Below are 16,712 nucleotides of genomic sequence, written 5' to 3' on the forward strand. Positions count from 1 at the left end.
CCCACATTATACCCCCCTCTCACCCCCCCCCCAAAAAAAATTATTTTTTCCTTTTTTTATTTTTGAAAGATCGCCTAATAAATGACCCCACCCCACATTAAACCCCCCTCTCAACCCCCCCCCCCCCCACCCCCAACCCAAATAGAATAGTTTTTTCTTTGAAACATGGTTAAAAAACCAAAACAAATATTTATTTACTTTATTTTTGAAGGACTGTCCAAACTTACCTCCCAAGCTATTGCTATCAAACTTGAAATAAAATCTTATTAGTTTGTTTTATGTCTTTACAAATGTTCAATAGATTGTGGAAAATATACCTGAACTATTACCTTGACCTTATTGAATAATTTGAACAAATGCCCCATGATGACTTACGTTATACTGTCAAGCACTCGAATAGTCGAGCGCGCTGTCCTCTGACAGCTCTTGTTATTCTGCATTTTTTGCTTTAATTTACTGTGCACATGGTAATTGTTACTAATTTCTCAGAGGGATTTTTCTAGTTTTTCTAGTGATTTGTTAGTACTATATTCATTTTAATTAACCTAAAAATATGTACAGCCAAATTTTGTGGGTGAATACAAAGTATTATATGTTACTGCTTTCTGTTAACGCAATTATTTTGTTAAATATATTTAGAATAGTATTTTGGGGACCTATAAACTTGTGGAAAGCGTTTTATATGTATTTAAAGTATTGCAGATGATCTTGTTTGAGATAATGATAAGTAACACACTATCTTGCAACAATCAATTTTATGCACTTTTACCTGTTGTTGTTTTATAAATTTTAACAAATTATGTGTAAAATAGATACTTGCATAATAATTGCATCATTTAACCCTTTCAGTGCGGGAACCGAATTTTGAAGGCCTTTGCAAACAGTTTGGATCCAGATGAGACGCCACAGAACGTGGCGTCTCATCAGGATCCAAACTGTTTACGTGGCGTCTCATCAGGATCCAAACTGTTTGCTATTCTGATAATATTCTTTGAAATAAAATCGAAGAAAATGCTAATTTTAGAAATTCAGCAGACGACATTTTAGCAGACGACCAATTTCCCAGCATGCAAAGGGTTAAATTAGAAGTTTGATCTGATTTCTTACAAAATTGCACAAAATGAAAAATTGTTCATGTATGCATGAACACTTATAAAATACGTCCAGAGCTTGAAATAATAATAAAGTGAAAATCACAAAAATGATGTCCATTCCAAATATGATTCCAAATTCGCATAATACAGTTGTTAAATGAAGCATGTAAATTGACTCAAGTATATATAAGTGCGAATTATTCTAAATTTGTAAACTTTTGTAGTAATAAAGCTCTCAGATTTGTTGTCCCCTACCGGTTATACCGGAGGGGACTTATGGTTTGCGCTCCGTCTGTCCGTCCGTCCGCCAGTCCGTCCGTCTGTTACACTTTTCTGGATCCTGCGATAACTTTCAAAGTTCTTTTTATTTCATGAAACTTGAAACATGGATAGATGGCAATATGGACAATATGCACGTCAATTCATTTTGTTCCTATGTCAAAAATTCTGGTTGCTATGGCAACAAATAGACTTGAAATACTGCTGAAAATAGTGATTTTCTGGATCCTGCGATAACTTTAAAAGTTCTTAAATTTTTTTTTGAAACTAGCAACATGGATAGATGGCAATATGGACATTATGCACGTCATTTCATTTCGTTCCTACGTCTATGGCAACCAAAAAAAATAATTCTGAAAATGGTGGAATTTCTGACAATGGTGGAGCCGGTAGGGGACAATATTGCTTGACCATAGCCTTGTTATGCAAGTCATGTATGGGAAGATATTGAAATCAAAATAGCATTGACAATGGAAATCTTAAACTATATATAGGCCTTGTGACATAATAAAGGTTTTTAAGTTGTAATCAACAAATAGTTTAGGGTTTATTTAAAATGATCAAATTAGAGAAAAATTTGGCTATGTTATTAATGTTAAAGAATTGCAACCAGATGTCCATGTTCGTGGTTTGAACTGTAATGTACATCTTTTTGTTTGCTTTATGCTCACCTTATGACTTTAAGTATAACATATTATTGTAAAGCCTCATCTTATGTATTTGATATTAGCTTTATTTTATATTGATTTTTTTAATCAATAATGGTTCTATTTGTTTGGAGTCTAGTATTTGAATATTTAATTGAAGTATGGCATAAAAAAGCTGGTAGCTATGGCCAAGTATTATTGTTGACTTACAAAATAAATGTCATATTTTTACTTAGTGTACACAAATAAATTGCCAAAAATTGTGTACTTACATATATGTTTTTATTATAACCAAGTTTTAATTGGGAAATGCTTGAATAAGTATGTTCTTCTGTCTTGTTATTTGTTCAGAAATTAACGTTTTTTAGGCGTCATTTTCAACCCTTATATACTGATGAGCAGCAAACAGCATATTACCTGAACAGACTGCAAGTTACTCTCAGGCTGTTCTGGTTTTATACTGGTTGCAAAAGCCATTTTCACTTTTCTTTTGAGTGGGAAAGGGTTAAACAGATTTTGTTCTAATTAAGTTTTCAATGAATATGAAGCTAGATTTATGTCTTTGTATTAGAATTTTAATCACAAGATCTACTTAATTTCTCACATGGAACTGTTGACCTGCATGTTTCAATTCTTTTAAAAAAGAAATGGCACTTCTATGCGTGTTAAATGATTTCCAGTACAAAATTTTATTGTAAGTTCCTGTGCCTGGTTTTGTATACAAACATATGTAATAATACATATTAATGTAGTTATTTCTATTTGTCAATTTCTTTACTAAGTAGAGGTATGCATGCAATTGGGACCATTGTTGTGGCCCTGTGTTTATAAATACTTCATGGTAGAGTGCTTTACAACAAATATGAGAATTGCGGGGATTTGTAATAAAATACTTGTTAACGCAAACCACATAGTTGTGGTGAACCAAAATTTCCCAGGAAAAGTGTGAGTTTCCTGACTGCTGTGATTTCCTGGTGAAAACAGCGAAACATTCAGCTAAACAAACACAACTTTTATGCACATGTTATTTTATTAGCGAGGCTGTTTTCAGTGAAAACCCGAGCTATTGTCATAGCCTGCTCGTCGTCCGCCGGCGTTGTGCTAAAACCTTAACATTGCCTCTAAAATCAAAGTGCTTCCACCTACAACTTTGAAACTTCATATGTAGATGCACCTTGATGAGTTCTACAGGTCACACCCATTTTGGGTCACTAGGTCAAAGGTCAAGGTCACTGTGACCTCTTAAAAAAAATAAAAAATTCTAACAAGCTTTCGCAGCCAAGCATGGCACCCGTTATGCGGTGCTCTTGTCTTAGTTTGTTGATATTGTTGTTAAGATTCTTGAATTTTATTTTCTAACAAAGAAAGGTGATTCTGTGAATGTCAAGAATGTAAATATACGTTATTTATATAATTTTTTCAGATTATCCAACAAATCATGAATCTCATTCAGAATATGTTGTTTCTTTTTAGCTTTATTTTCCTGTTTATTATTTTTATTATTATTATGTATATAAATTATCTTACATATATACCTTACATATTGTTATAAGAAAGTAAAAAATCAGTTTTTATGCCCCTGATTGAATGATCGGGTGTATATTGTTTTTGGCCTTTCTGTCTGTCATTCTGCGGGAAACTTTAACCTTGGTTAAAGTTTTGCAATATTGAATAACTTTTGCAATTTTGAAGATAGCAACTTGATATTTAACATGCATGTGTATCTCATGGAGCTGGACATTTTGAGTGGTCAAAGGTCAAGGTCATCCTTCAAGGTCAAAGGTCAAATTTTTGGCTTTAAAGCGGCGCAATAGGGGGCATTGTGTTTCTGACAAACACATCTCTTGTTAATATTAAAACAGTTACACCAAATGTTTTAATACTGCATTCTGTGGTGCATTGCTCATGAGAAGTGATCATATTAATTAAATAACAAGGCACAGTTGAACCCTACAGTCCTGTTTCCTTTGATAATGTGTTTTCTTCTGATCAAAACATTATATAATATAAGGTCTGTATGGTAAATTGTTATGGCATCATCATCATAATGTTAGGCATATAATAATATTGTCAATGAAAATCTCTAAAAAAATTCTTTACCGACTTTGTGTTCCATATTCAAATTGGAACAAGTGAAACTCTAGTATCTTGAGTAGAAAGGTGGAGTTAAATGGTCTGTTACATGTGTTGAAAAATGCTCTGCGAAAAACATTATTTCGTTTGTTAGAATTATGGAACACTCGAGCTAAGACTTGTACGTGCTCAAATATTTACCTATACTTTTTCATGAAACATGATTTTTTTTGCTCATCTGAGCACAGTGATAATGCTCATGAGCAGCTTTAAGGATACTGTGTTTTCTGTGCATCTAATGACTTCTCTTCCTGTACCGCTGGGCAACTTTTAAGCAAACTCACAGGAAACCTCCTTTGTTGACACTTGCGAAGTTGTTCAAATAGTCCAGTCAGTGCATATTGTTGGTCATTGGAGCTAAAAATATATTTTGAACATCAAATTGAAAAAATCTTCCATGACATCACAAGGGTCAGGATATCAGGATCAGGAAATCTTTGAAAACTCTTGTTAGTACTCTAGAGGCAAAATTTATCACTCAATCTAAATGCAAGTACTCTAGAGGCAACATTTATCACTCAATCTAAATGCAAGTACTCTAGAGGCAACATTTATCACTCAATCTAAATGTACCTTGGTCAGAGTGTTTATCTTCATAATATCTAAGTTCGAATCTGAGCAATGTACATTCAAAACCTAAATGACCAGGTCAAATATTAGAAAAACCTTGTAGCCACTTAAGAGGCCACATTTATGGTTTAATCTTAAAGACATTTTGGTAGAATGTTTATCAATTTTTAGGCTGAGGTCACATCTGGGTCATGTGCATCAACAAACTAGGTCATGAGGTTAAATCTTAGAAAAACATTGTTATCTCTGTAGAGGCCACACTTATGACTCAATGTGGATGAAACTTGGTCATTTTTATCTTGAAAAAATAAAGGCTGAATTTGAATCTCAGTCATGTGCTTATAAAAACTTGGTGTCCCGGCAAAATATTATAAAAGCCTAGTTACCACTAGAGAGGCGACATGTTTATCTTGACAATATTTAGAACAACTTTGAATCTGGGTCACATGTTTCAAAAAACGGGGTAACCAAGTCGAATCGTAAAATGCAAACTTGTTACAACTATAGGCCACATTTATCTTGCCGAAACATAAGTCAGAATGCTAACCTTAGCAATATGTAGCCAAGTTCGAATCCGGGTCATGTGCATCCAACAAGGGCAAATTTATAAGAACATTACCACTTAAAAGCCACATTTATGACTCAATTTTGATGAAACTTGGTTAGATGTTTATTTGTACAATATCTTGACCAAATTGGAATCTGGGTCATGACGTGTAGAAACTAGGTCAAGAGGTCAAATCTTTATATAAAATAATCTTACCATTCAGAGGCCACATCTTCACTCAGTCTTGGTGAAACTTGGTCGGAATGTTTATCTTGACAATATGAAGTCCTGAAACTTGGTCGGAATGTTTATCTTGACAATATGAAGTCCTGAAACCTGGAATGTTTATCTTGACAATATGAAGTCCATGTTTGAATCTTGGCCTAGTGGGGTTGAAAAGTAGATCATCAGCTCAAGCCTTAACCCTTTAAGTGTGGGAACCGAATTTTGAAGGCCTTTGCAAACAGTTTGGATCCAGATAAGATGCCACAGAACGTGGCGTCTCATCAGGATCCAAACTGTTTGCTATTCAGATAGTATTCTTGGAAAAAAATCGAAGAAAATGCTAATTTTAGAAATTCAGCAGAGCACATTTTAGCAGAAGACAAATTACCCAGCATGCAAAGGGTTAAACAATTTGTGTCCATGAACTCAAGTGAGCACTAAATGGACATCATGACCCTCTTGTTATATGTCTATGGTATAAATCATTAATTCGATCTAGTATTTTCTCAGACCACATTAAGGATGTTTCATACAGAGTTATAAACGTAGATACAAATCTTAGTTATTTAACAGATTGGTTTCTACAGGTTTCAGGGAAGGGTCCAAGGGTGTTTAGGTCCTCTTGTTTGACTTATACTAGTCTTTATTTGTTTTATTTTTTAGACCTGTTTTTGTGTTTGTGTACTTACCTTGTTTCCTTTTGATTTACAATGTTTTTAGTTATTAATTTATCATTGTCTGTTTGAAGTAAAAATGAGGTGCTTTTACATGAAACCAAATTACTTTTTGTTTTACTGTCAGAACACTAAACTTGAATGTTCAAAATAAAGGGTATTATTTAAGGTTTCATTTGTGTTCTTTTTTTATAACCTTTTTAGGCCTCTATAACAGAAGGTATAGTATATTGGTGTGCCTTTTAGTTTGTGGCTAGGCCATTTTCACTCTGATCTTAGCAAAACCTTGTGAAAATGTTTTTGGGAAAAATATATCTGTCCAAGCCTCAAACGAGTTTATCTATAATCATTTATGTCCTAAATATCTGTCCTTCCATTTGTCAGGCTTTTTGTTTCCGTGCCAGATCGAAAATACAAAAGGTCCGAATGTGATGAAATCTTGATATGCAGTATCCCTATATGATGGAAATGAAAATCTGTGTCGGATTGTTTCAATCCATTCATTTTTAGCTCTCCTGAGCACAACGTGCTCAAGGTGAGCTATTGTGATCGCCTTTTGTCCGTTGTGTGTCCTGCGTCCCTCATCAACATTTGCCTAGTGAACACTCTAGAGGCCACATTTATTGTCCGATCTTCATGGAACTTGGTCAGAACATTTGTCCCAATGATACCTCGACCGAGTTTGCAACTGGGTCATGCTGGGTCAAAAACTAGGTCACTAGGTAAAAAAAAAGAAAAAACATGTGAACACTGTAGAAGTCACATTTGATGCCCAATCTTCATGTTACATTGTCAAAATGTTTGTCTTAATGATATGTTGGTTCAAAAATGGTTTTGGTCCATTGAAAAACATGCAGCCAGGGAGCGGGCAGTATTTTAGAGAAACCTTGTGAACACTCTAGAAGTCAAAATTTTTGCCCAATCATCATGAAACTTGGTAAAAACATTTGTTTCATTGATATCTCGGACGAGTTTGAAAATGGTCCAGATCGGTGAAAACTCATGGCCGATAGGGGGCGGGGCAGTTTTCTCAATATGTATATAGTGAAAACATGTGAACGCTCTAAAAGTCACATTTTTGGTCCAATCTTCATGAAATTTGGCCAGAACATTTGTTTGATGAATACGACGGTTGAGTTTGAAAATGGTTCTGATCGGTAAAAAAACATGGCCGCCAGGGGGCAGGGCAGTTTTGCTTATATGGCTATAGTTAAACCTTGTTAACACTCTAAGAGTCACATTTATTGTCCAATCTTCATGAAACTTGGTCTGAACATTTGTTTTTATGATAGCTAGGCTGAGTTTGAAAATAGTTTTGGTCTGTTGAAAAATATGGCCGCCAGGGGGCGGGGCAGGGCAGCTTTGCTTATATGGCTATAGTGAAACCTTGTTAACACTCTAGAGGTAACATTTATAGACCAATCTTTATGGAACTTGGTCCGAAGATTTGTTGTATTGATAGCTTGGCTGTGTTCGAAAATGTTTACGGTTTGTTGAAAAACATGGCCTCCAGGGTAGTGGCAGTTTTCATAATATGACTATAAAAAAACATGTTAACACTCTAGTTGTAATGCGGATGTTGGTGCACAATGATGATGATGATGATGATTATGATGATTACGATGATACTGGTAATGGATTCAGAAACATTAACCACAACCCAAATATCTAATTAAAATTATTGTATTACTCAAATTAATTATTGCCATTACTTATGATTGTTATCTATATCTTTGCAGAAATTTAACATAGTGGTAAAACCAATAAAACAACAAGAAGTGTTACATATGAATCTTATTTGACTTTTCATTCACTTATCATAGGCTACTCTCTATAAAACTCATTTATACCTGTTCTTGCATTGTTGCCAGGTGCTAATTGACCAGTCGCCAAATTATCGATCGCTCCGCCCACATAGTCACGTGGTCTAGTGATTAGAAAACTCCGACAAGCAGATCGCAATTATAGCGGATTACGTGAGGGAAATTCTATATTGGTAATGATGTATTATGCTCTTTTCTATAAAATAAATTATTAAAGCCGCACACTAAACTAAACTGCTTTGTAAAACGTTAATACAATCATAAAAACTTTAGAGAGAAATGGCGTAATCAAAATAAATGAGTTAACGGCAGACAGACTATCAGAAACGTTTCTTATACATATTATATAGGGAGGTGATGAAAAATCCGTTGATAGGGAGGTGATGAAAAATGAGCATATATTTCATATTGATTTTGAACTTGTATTCAACCGTCTGACAGTGAACCCGGTGGCTATTCATATATAATTTTGAAAATATTTTTATTAAATTCAAATGACATATCCATATCATGATGGGTTTTTTGTTTATTAAAAATGTTTAGATCTTTGTTTTATTGTGTTATTTTTAAAAAGACACCGATTTTTTTTTATTTAGATATAAATTAAATTTTTATTGTAACCATAATTTAATACAGGCCTGATTTCGTGGTTTCATTAACAGATAGTCTAATATGCATTTTATAACATTTATGTTTAATGCGAACCTGTTACATTTGCATTTGCTTATTTATAACAAGATGGCCCTTATATGTTAATTGCAATTTTCACATTTCTCCCCGTATCAATATATGTTGTATTCGAAATGTTGTTGTTGTAATATAAGCCGTACATTTTACACTTGAAGTCGCTTTAAGCTGGCTAAGCCGCGTTGAAATCACCTTTTTGTTGTTTTTAACTTTAGTTAAAACAATATTTAAGTTAACAATTTATAATGATTTCCCTTGTTTATGATCCACAGAAAATAAATATATAATTGGAAATCATTTAAGTAATTAAATAGTTTCTTTTCTTGTGTACAGTACCTAACAATGCCGTAATGTTCCTTCATTTTGAGATCCACGCAACATACTGTTATTTATTAATCATCGACAATTACGCTGAGATTAATAAGCACGTGTGGCAATTATTATGTTGCCCAAACTGCTTAATAATATTGTGCATCAAACGGTATAACACGTTTTATAGAACACACACCTGGTGTGGTTAAACTATTTATTGTGTTTGTTTTCTCATTACTCGTTCATATGTTCAAGAAATAAAGATAAAATAATAACCTTTTATAAAGTATGTATAGCACCTACAATTTTGAATAATGATCGAACAGTAATGATCATGCATTTGAAATAAAATCTGTGTAAACTCTTAAAAATTGCGTCCATTCCATATGTATAACACGCTTTGTTTGTCGGACAAAATGGCGGCCAGATAAGCGTTGCTGAGGGGTGTGTGAAAAATCGATATCTGATTGGCTGATCGACAAAATGTGGGCGGAGTTGGCGACTGGTCAATTGTGTAACACTCCTGGAAATTGACCCCACTTTAGCTGTGCTATTTTTAGATTCACCTGTATCCCTTATCAGTGACATCATTCAAGACTGCCCCTAGTTCAGACAAGTTTCTTTGTTTACACTTTCTGTCTGATAAGCAAAATGGCTTCAGATAACATCAATTTGGGTGGAATTTTATTAGAAAATAAAGAGAATTGTGAGATTAAAATTAAGAAAAAGGGTGAAGGTACCGGTAATAAACACTGTTGCTCTGTAGCTATCACTTTTATATAGGGAAAATATTGATGCTTAGTACTGGTTCGTACCAGGAAGAAAATTTGATTTTGTTAATGAAATCTTTCTATACAATGTTATTTTTAAACATATTCTGTATAAATCAAATTGTCTTAGTTATTAAAATAGTCTAAAAGTTCACGCAATACAAGTGCTGTTACTGTTGATGTGTATATATAAATAAACTTTAAATTTTAAAAAGAACTTGTCTTAACTTGAAACCTTAGTAATTCATCCAATTCATAATTCACAATTCAAAACTTTGGTTGTAAAAATATCAGTCAAAACTGAACTTAAATGCTAACCATATTGCCTGATGTGTAGTGTTTGCTAATTGACTGACAGTTTCAACTAGATCTAAACATTATTACAAGTAAATAGATAACTAGTCAATTTTATTTTTTCTGTAGCCAAATAAAAATAAATACTTGGCTACAGAAAGAATAAAATTGACTAGAAGTTAGATATACACACATTGAATCCTGTAGTTCTTGATTAATTCCTGAATGTATTGCTTTGTGAAATACATTCTAGAATTAATCAAGAACTACGGGATTCAGGTTCCTAGGTACACGCATTTCAAAAACTTCTGGGCAAATAACAAGATGCCAATTAATTCCCATCATCGAAGCGTAATTTGCCATTTTGCTCTATCTGTCTATGTTAATATTGCAGTGTACACAACATGTAGTAAATCCTTTGTCTGAGGTTAAACTACGTGACCTCTGGTCAGCTAAGCAATTAGTGACGTCACAGCAGAACTTAGTCTCATTTATAAGACGCGCAAAGAATTTAGAGATACTTTTTATATGGGCTAAATTCTAAATTCTAATTCTCCAAATATTACCCATATAAAAAGTAGCTTAATATTTAAGAGCGTCAAAAATTTGGACTAAGCAGAACTGTGCTATTAACTGGGCACTTTCATCAAAGACCTCTGTGTTGATGTCAGATGGAAACCATTCATAAGTTGAGATAGATAAGACATTACAACTTGAAATGTTTTACCCCTACAATTTTCAGTTCGTCTGTAGTTTGTGTGTGATTATGAAAGATTTGTGCTTTTAGCAGGTTTTATATTGTTGTTTCAATTGGAAATATCAATGCAAGGTGAGTCCTAAATTTGTTCCAGTTGTTTAAAAACACTTTGTCAAAAATTTGAACAATTTGGTAGTAAAAAACAGCAACTTATCACATATTTTGAGAAGCACAAACAGCTGTTTAAAGAAAAGTTGATTTGCATTTGTTTTTGCAAAAATAATGTATTTATGCTATATGTTGTTTGTGCATTTAAATTACAAAAAGTTTGATAGTTGTTTTGATATGATACATTTTTAAATGTCTTTTGTGTGTTTACTTCTATATTTGCACACATTTATAACTAAAAAAGAAAGATCAAGTGATGTTTTGTTCTATAAAAAAAGATCAATATTGAATTTCTAGTAGCTGTACATATTCTCATACTCATTTACTTTTTTATAACTGACTTTTATATATGATAACAATTCAACATATTTTATTTAATTATGCAAAAACATTTTTACAAAAACACAATCTCTTGAACAAATACGGTTGTTTTCAGTATCTAAAAGTGTTCTTGCTAAACAGATTGTAAACAGTCATCCCCTATAAGAATGCTGAGATGCTTACAGTACAGGCATGGTGTACTTAAACAAAAACGCGTGTCCGCGGTGTTCAATTTTCCCGATGGGTGACATTTCGCGGGGGGCGGACACCCGAAATCGCCGCGATTGCACGCTATCAATAACTGGAACACCCGTGATCACCGCAATGCGGCGCAGCCACTGATAATACCTGTCTGCGATGGTCATTCAAGAGTTTTAAATTTACATGTACAAATGAACATAATAAACTACATGTATGTGCAAATGTATGCGTACTAAAAGTGATATTATGGGCATCTAACAGTATATACAATGTAGGTGTGTATCGTAACCGTTGTTTATTTTTTGTGTTTTCGCTTGATATACACTTGTATTTGTTAATGCAGCATCAACATAATTAAACAATATCCCGAAAAGAAAAATAATCCATTTGAATATCAACCGTACTTTCGTTTTGACAACTTACGACAGAAATGATTCGATGTACGATGTGAGTCTAAATGTAGTTTTCATGCAGATTCTTTCATACAACACAATGACACAATTTTGTTTTACGGATCATTTTAGCTTAGAGGGATGGGTGAGTCATGTAACATATCGAAAATAATATATATTTTTTTTATAAACAACCGGTAACAAGATGAGTTGTAGATAATTGTCAGATTCCACATTCATTATAACTTATTGTTTTGACCTGTTTCTTTTCAGCTCAATTCAACAGTAACAAAATGCCCATCACTTTAAATTCGGACAGCACGTAAAGTCGGAAACGTAAATAAAGCGCTTAAATGATCAAGACTATTAACTGGTATGGTGTTAAGCAATTCAATCGCCATTTTTAACAACAAATATCGAGTTTTAAAGAAAGTGAGTATTAAATAATTTATTTATTTGCGTCCGACTGTACTGTCCGAAATAACGTACTGCATCAGTACGCTACGAAATTAAGAAATTGTCAACTGTCGACTAGAATCGTAAACTGTTGTTGGGTTTTTCTATTCATATACATGTATTTCAACAGATTATATTGTGTGTCTTTCAGGTTTCTTCGGTTTCAGCACTGGACTCGTTTGTTGAAATAACGTTCTTTAAAGGGATCTTTTCACGCTTTGGTAAATTGACAAAATTGAAAAAAGTTGTTTCGGATTCGCAAATTTTCGTTTTAGTTGTGATATTTGTGGGGAAACAGTAATACTGAACATTTACCATGGTCTAATATAGCCATTATATGCATCTTTTGACGATTTTAAAACCTAAAAATTATAAAGCGTTGCAACGCGAAACGATTGAATAATTTGGAGCGTTGTTTTTGTCGCTAAATTTTGTGAAACTACGAAGATTGCTTATATAAGGTATAAAATACGTCAATTACTCGGCGGAATAGGTCAGATGGCTAAAGCGTTTTTACTTCAGGACTTTGGCAGGACTCCAGGGTTCACTGGTTCGAAATCTGCTCCGGGCAATGTTCTTTTCCTTTTTAAAATTTTATTCTTGATTTTTTACTGGAGCTTTTACGATCCAATGTTTACATTTATCAATATAAAGCATTTCATGAATAAGTTAAAAAAAAAGCCAAAATCTGTGAAAAGGCCCCTTTAAGTTCTTTGAAAGAAGTTCAAACTTAGTAAATATAAACATGTATCTAGAGAATGATATTCCGGATCATTCTCTTTCATGCGGTATTTTCGTTAGAGTTTTTTTGTTCGTTTGTAACTTTTTATGCTTCTTCCCGACTTTTTCTGCTGACATTTCCGCCTGTTTTCAATGCTTTGCATGGCGAGTTGTGACCAATATCTGATGTAAGATAAGACATTTTATATTGATCTAATCAATATTTACTTTCTTACGTAGTCCTTGTCATCGTTTGTTTTCAAGTTAGTTGTTATTTATAAAGATTTTTATAAATTGATGTTACCGGTTATAAATCTTCATATCAGGTTATGAACATTTGATTACAACTCGTTATTTTCGTTCATGTTGATTTAATTGTTTGTTTTTGTTGTTCCTGCGTCTTCCCCTTAGCCTATAACATTCAAGGTGCCTGTAACACGTGACTTTTTCGGCTATGTGTGGGACAATCGGATGTAAACAAAACATCGCTTCAGTTACGTTTCTGATAATTTCTTCATTAATTCACAACCATTTTGAAAACAAAAAAAAAAACAAAGACGAGAGCCCGGTCATTGTCAAAATACACAACTGTGTTAAGTTTGCGCAAAATTAATTTAGTATTTCTTCCAAAAAGTGCCACCGCGTGTTTAAAAACACACAAAGTGAAATGCTATGTGTGGTATATTTGTTATTCAATCAACACAAACGTTCATTATAATATTGTTGAAGGTTTAAAAAATAGGGCGGACATTGTGATTCTTCAAAGAGAAAGCTACATATATTGTTTGTTTGCGCATATACATCTGATTCGGAGTCTGTGAATAAAAATGCAATACTGCTATGTGTGGGACACATTTTTGAAATGCTATGTGTGGTATGCAAGAATTTTCCCGTCAGTTCTGCATTTAATCTGAACACAGTTTTGTAAGAATCTAAAACATATACTTCAGTTTGTACTGAAAATATATCAAATTAACCAAATGTTACATGATGGAATACTGAAGTAATTGTGTAATGTTTAAACAATTTATGTTTAATTGAACATACGTTTTAAATAAAATACACTGCGTAATTGTTATCCAACCAATGGTCTTTTTTAACAAACACGTTATGTTGAATGAACTATAATATTTTCTTTTTTTTACTTATTGTCTTTAAATAAATATCATGATTGATACTTCTGCCTGATTATTAAATTCGGTCCTTTTTTATAAATGAATGACAAAGAAAGTATAAGCACTTGCTTTTAAATGGATTTTACTTCTGTTGTTTTTCAGACTTGACAAGGATTAGTCGAAGGATTTGTAACGCTTAAAGGCGCGAAGCTGTGTTAGAATTAGATGAACACCATCAAACCACACGGAAGGTGTTATGCGTCAAGTTAATTATCAAAACCACAGTGACAGAGACGGACCCAGCTTCAATCTGTGATGTTTACGGAAAGCTATTTCAACTAACAATGCAAACATACCATTTAATATGTATTTTGGAATAATCAAAACATAGTGTATGTATTGATATTTGTGTATATTTATGTGTTTTGTATCTATGTTATTAATGAAATTGATTAGATGAATATAAAATCTGAGTATATTGGTTAATAAAACAATTGTTTCATAACAAATAACAATATAAATCCAATGATGATTGTTTGTGGTGTATTAAGTTCATTTAGTTTCCAATATCATCTCCATATGAATATCTTAAGTATATCAAAATAAACACTTCATTAATAACCACATTGCTTTATAACCAGCATGCACATGTTACAATAGAAATGAAAGCACCAAGTACATACAGAAGTACATCAGTATTCGCAAAGTAACAAATCTTGCTATACAAACATATAAATGATCTAATTAACACGTAACTAATGATCATCGCCAAAAAGTCTTGGCTTTGGGGGTTTATTATACCACCAAACATATTTAATTGTATTAATACTTCATGAACTCAATTTCAAATGAAATCTGAATAACTGAAAATAGTGTAAGATGTTTAATGAAAATACTCATTCGACCCGGTCATGAAAGGGGCTGCAAGATCTTTTAAACTTTTGAACATTAACTATATATGACAACTTTTCATTGATCAAGATATCAGTACGTCTCTTGAAGGTGCTTCCAAAAATACTTTAATCTCCCTGAAAAGAACCAAATACACACGAAATAAACTGTAAAACTTAAAAAAAATTAAATAATTGTCATGCGTGATATATAAGATAGCTCAATAGGATTTAGATACGAATAAATGATTTTACAGAAAAATAAGTTATTGATCCTTTTGTCTATTTGTTTAAATAATGCTGTATTATCTCTTTATGCTTATTTGATAACTCTCGTTACGGTCTAATATGTTTACACATTCCTGATAAAAAGCACACAACCATAAGTTCAATAACACGTTTTGTAATTTTGTTACAATTATATTCACATGACACCTTGCACAAACAATCCTTACGATTTTGTGTATTAAACAAGTGCCTTAGTTGGAAGTAAGAATTCACTGAAAATTTAACATTTTGTAACAATCAATTTTATAGAAACTCACAAGAAAAGGTTTTCCGCAACAGAAATATTTCCCTTCCCGTGCGTGGGTGGCTTTGTGTTTGGAGATTCCCGACTGTGTTTTGACCTCTCTTCCACACTGTACCCAAACAAATGGCATTCTACAAGTAAAAAATATGAATATAAATTATCGACAATCATGATAATTTTGAGTAACATGAACGTCGTGATTATCATATTTTAAGCACGCAAAACAGTACCAACAATGTTTTATTGACCAACTTTTGCTATTTAGACAGACTTAAAATATTATTGATGTTTATGTCAATCTTTCGATTCTCTAGTTTAGTTTGTATACCACACATAGCATTTCAAAAACGTGTCCAACACATAGCATTATTGCATTTTTAAGCACACACTCCGAATCAGAAGTATTTGTGCAAACATACAATGTATGTAGCTTCTCTATGAAGAATTACAATTAATGTCCGCCCTATTTCTTTTAAACCTTCGACAATATTATAATGAACATTTTTGTTGATTGAATAAAAAATATCCCACACATAGCATTTCAATTCGTGTCTTTTCAAACGCGCGGTTGCACTTTTTGGAAGAAATACTAAATTAATTTTGCGCAAACTTAACACAGTTGTGTATTTTGACAATGACCGGGCTCTCGTCTTTGTTTTTTTGAAAATGGTTTTGAATTAATGAAGAAATTATCAAAAACGTTACCTGAAGCGATGGTTTGTTGACATCCGATTGTCCCACACATAGCCGAAAAAGTCACGTGGTTCAGGCACCTTGACATTGCAGTATTTAATACATAGAATCCTGTGTATACATGTATGTACGTAATAACAACAACAACATAAAGTCAGTATTTATTCAAAATGCACTTCATACGTATAAATATATCTTATACATGTATGACTTTTTTCCAAATGTCATATCTATCCTGATAAATACAGCGAATATCAAATATATACAGTATTAACATAATTTACATTCAGTCTTCCAACTGTAGAAGTATTCACATGTTGTTGTTCAGAAGCGACATAACTGCAGCCGTAGTCGTGTCGCATGAGGTGTTAATCTCGGGAAGCATGCCGTGCAGGTCCTTCATGTACCCGTTGATGTCGGCAGATGTGACCGCATCTCTCCTCATTCGTCTCTCCTCTCTACCATGGTGACG

General features: G+C 33.1%; 1 long non-coding RNA gene across 1 annotated transcript in view; it reads right to left on the bottom strand.

Annotated features, from left to right (window-relative positions):
• The window catches only part of LOC127874761 (uncharacterized), a 178,690-nt gene that overhangs the window by 135,527 nt on the left and 26,451 nt on the right, over positions 1-16,712 (bottom strand). The gene's annotated exons all lie outside the window — the stretch shown is intronic.

The sequence above is a fragment of the Dreissena polymorpha genome, chromosome 3 (genome assembly GCF_020536995.1).
Source record: "Dreissena polymorpha isolate Duluth1 chromosome 3, UMN_Dpol_1.0, whole genome shotgun sequence".
NCBI classification, from domain to species: domain Eukaryota; kingdom Metazoa; phylum Mollusca; class Bivalvia; order Myida; family Dreissenidae; genus Dreissena; species Dreissena polymorpha.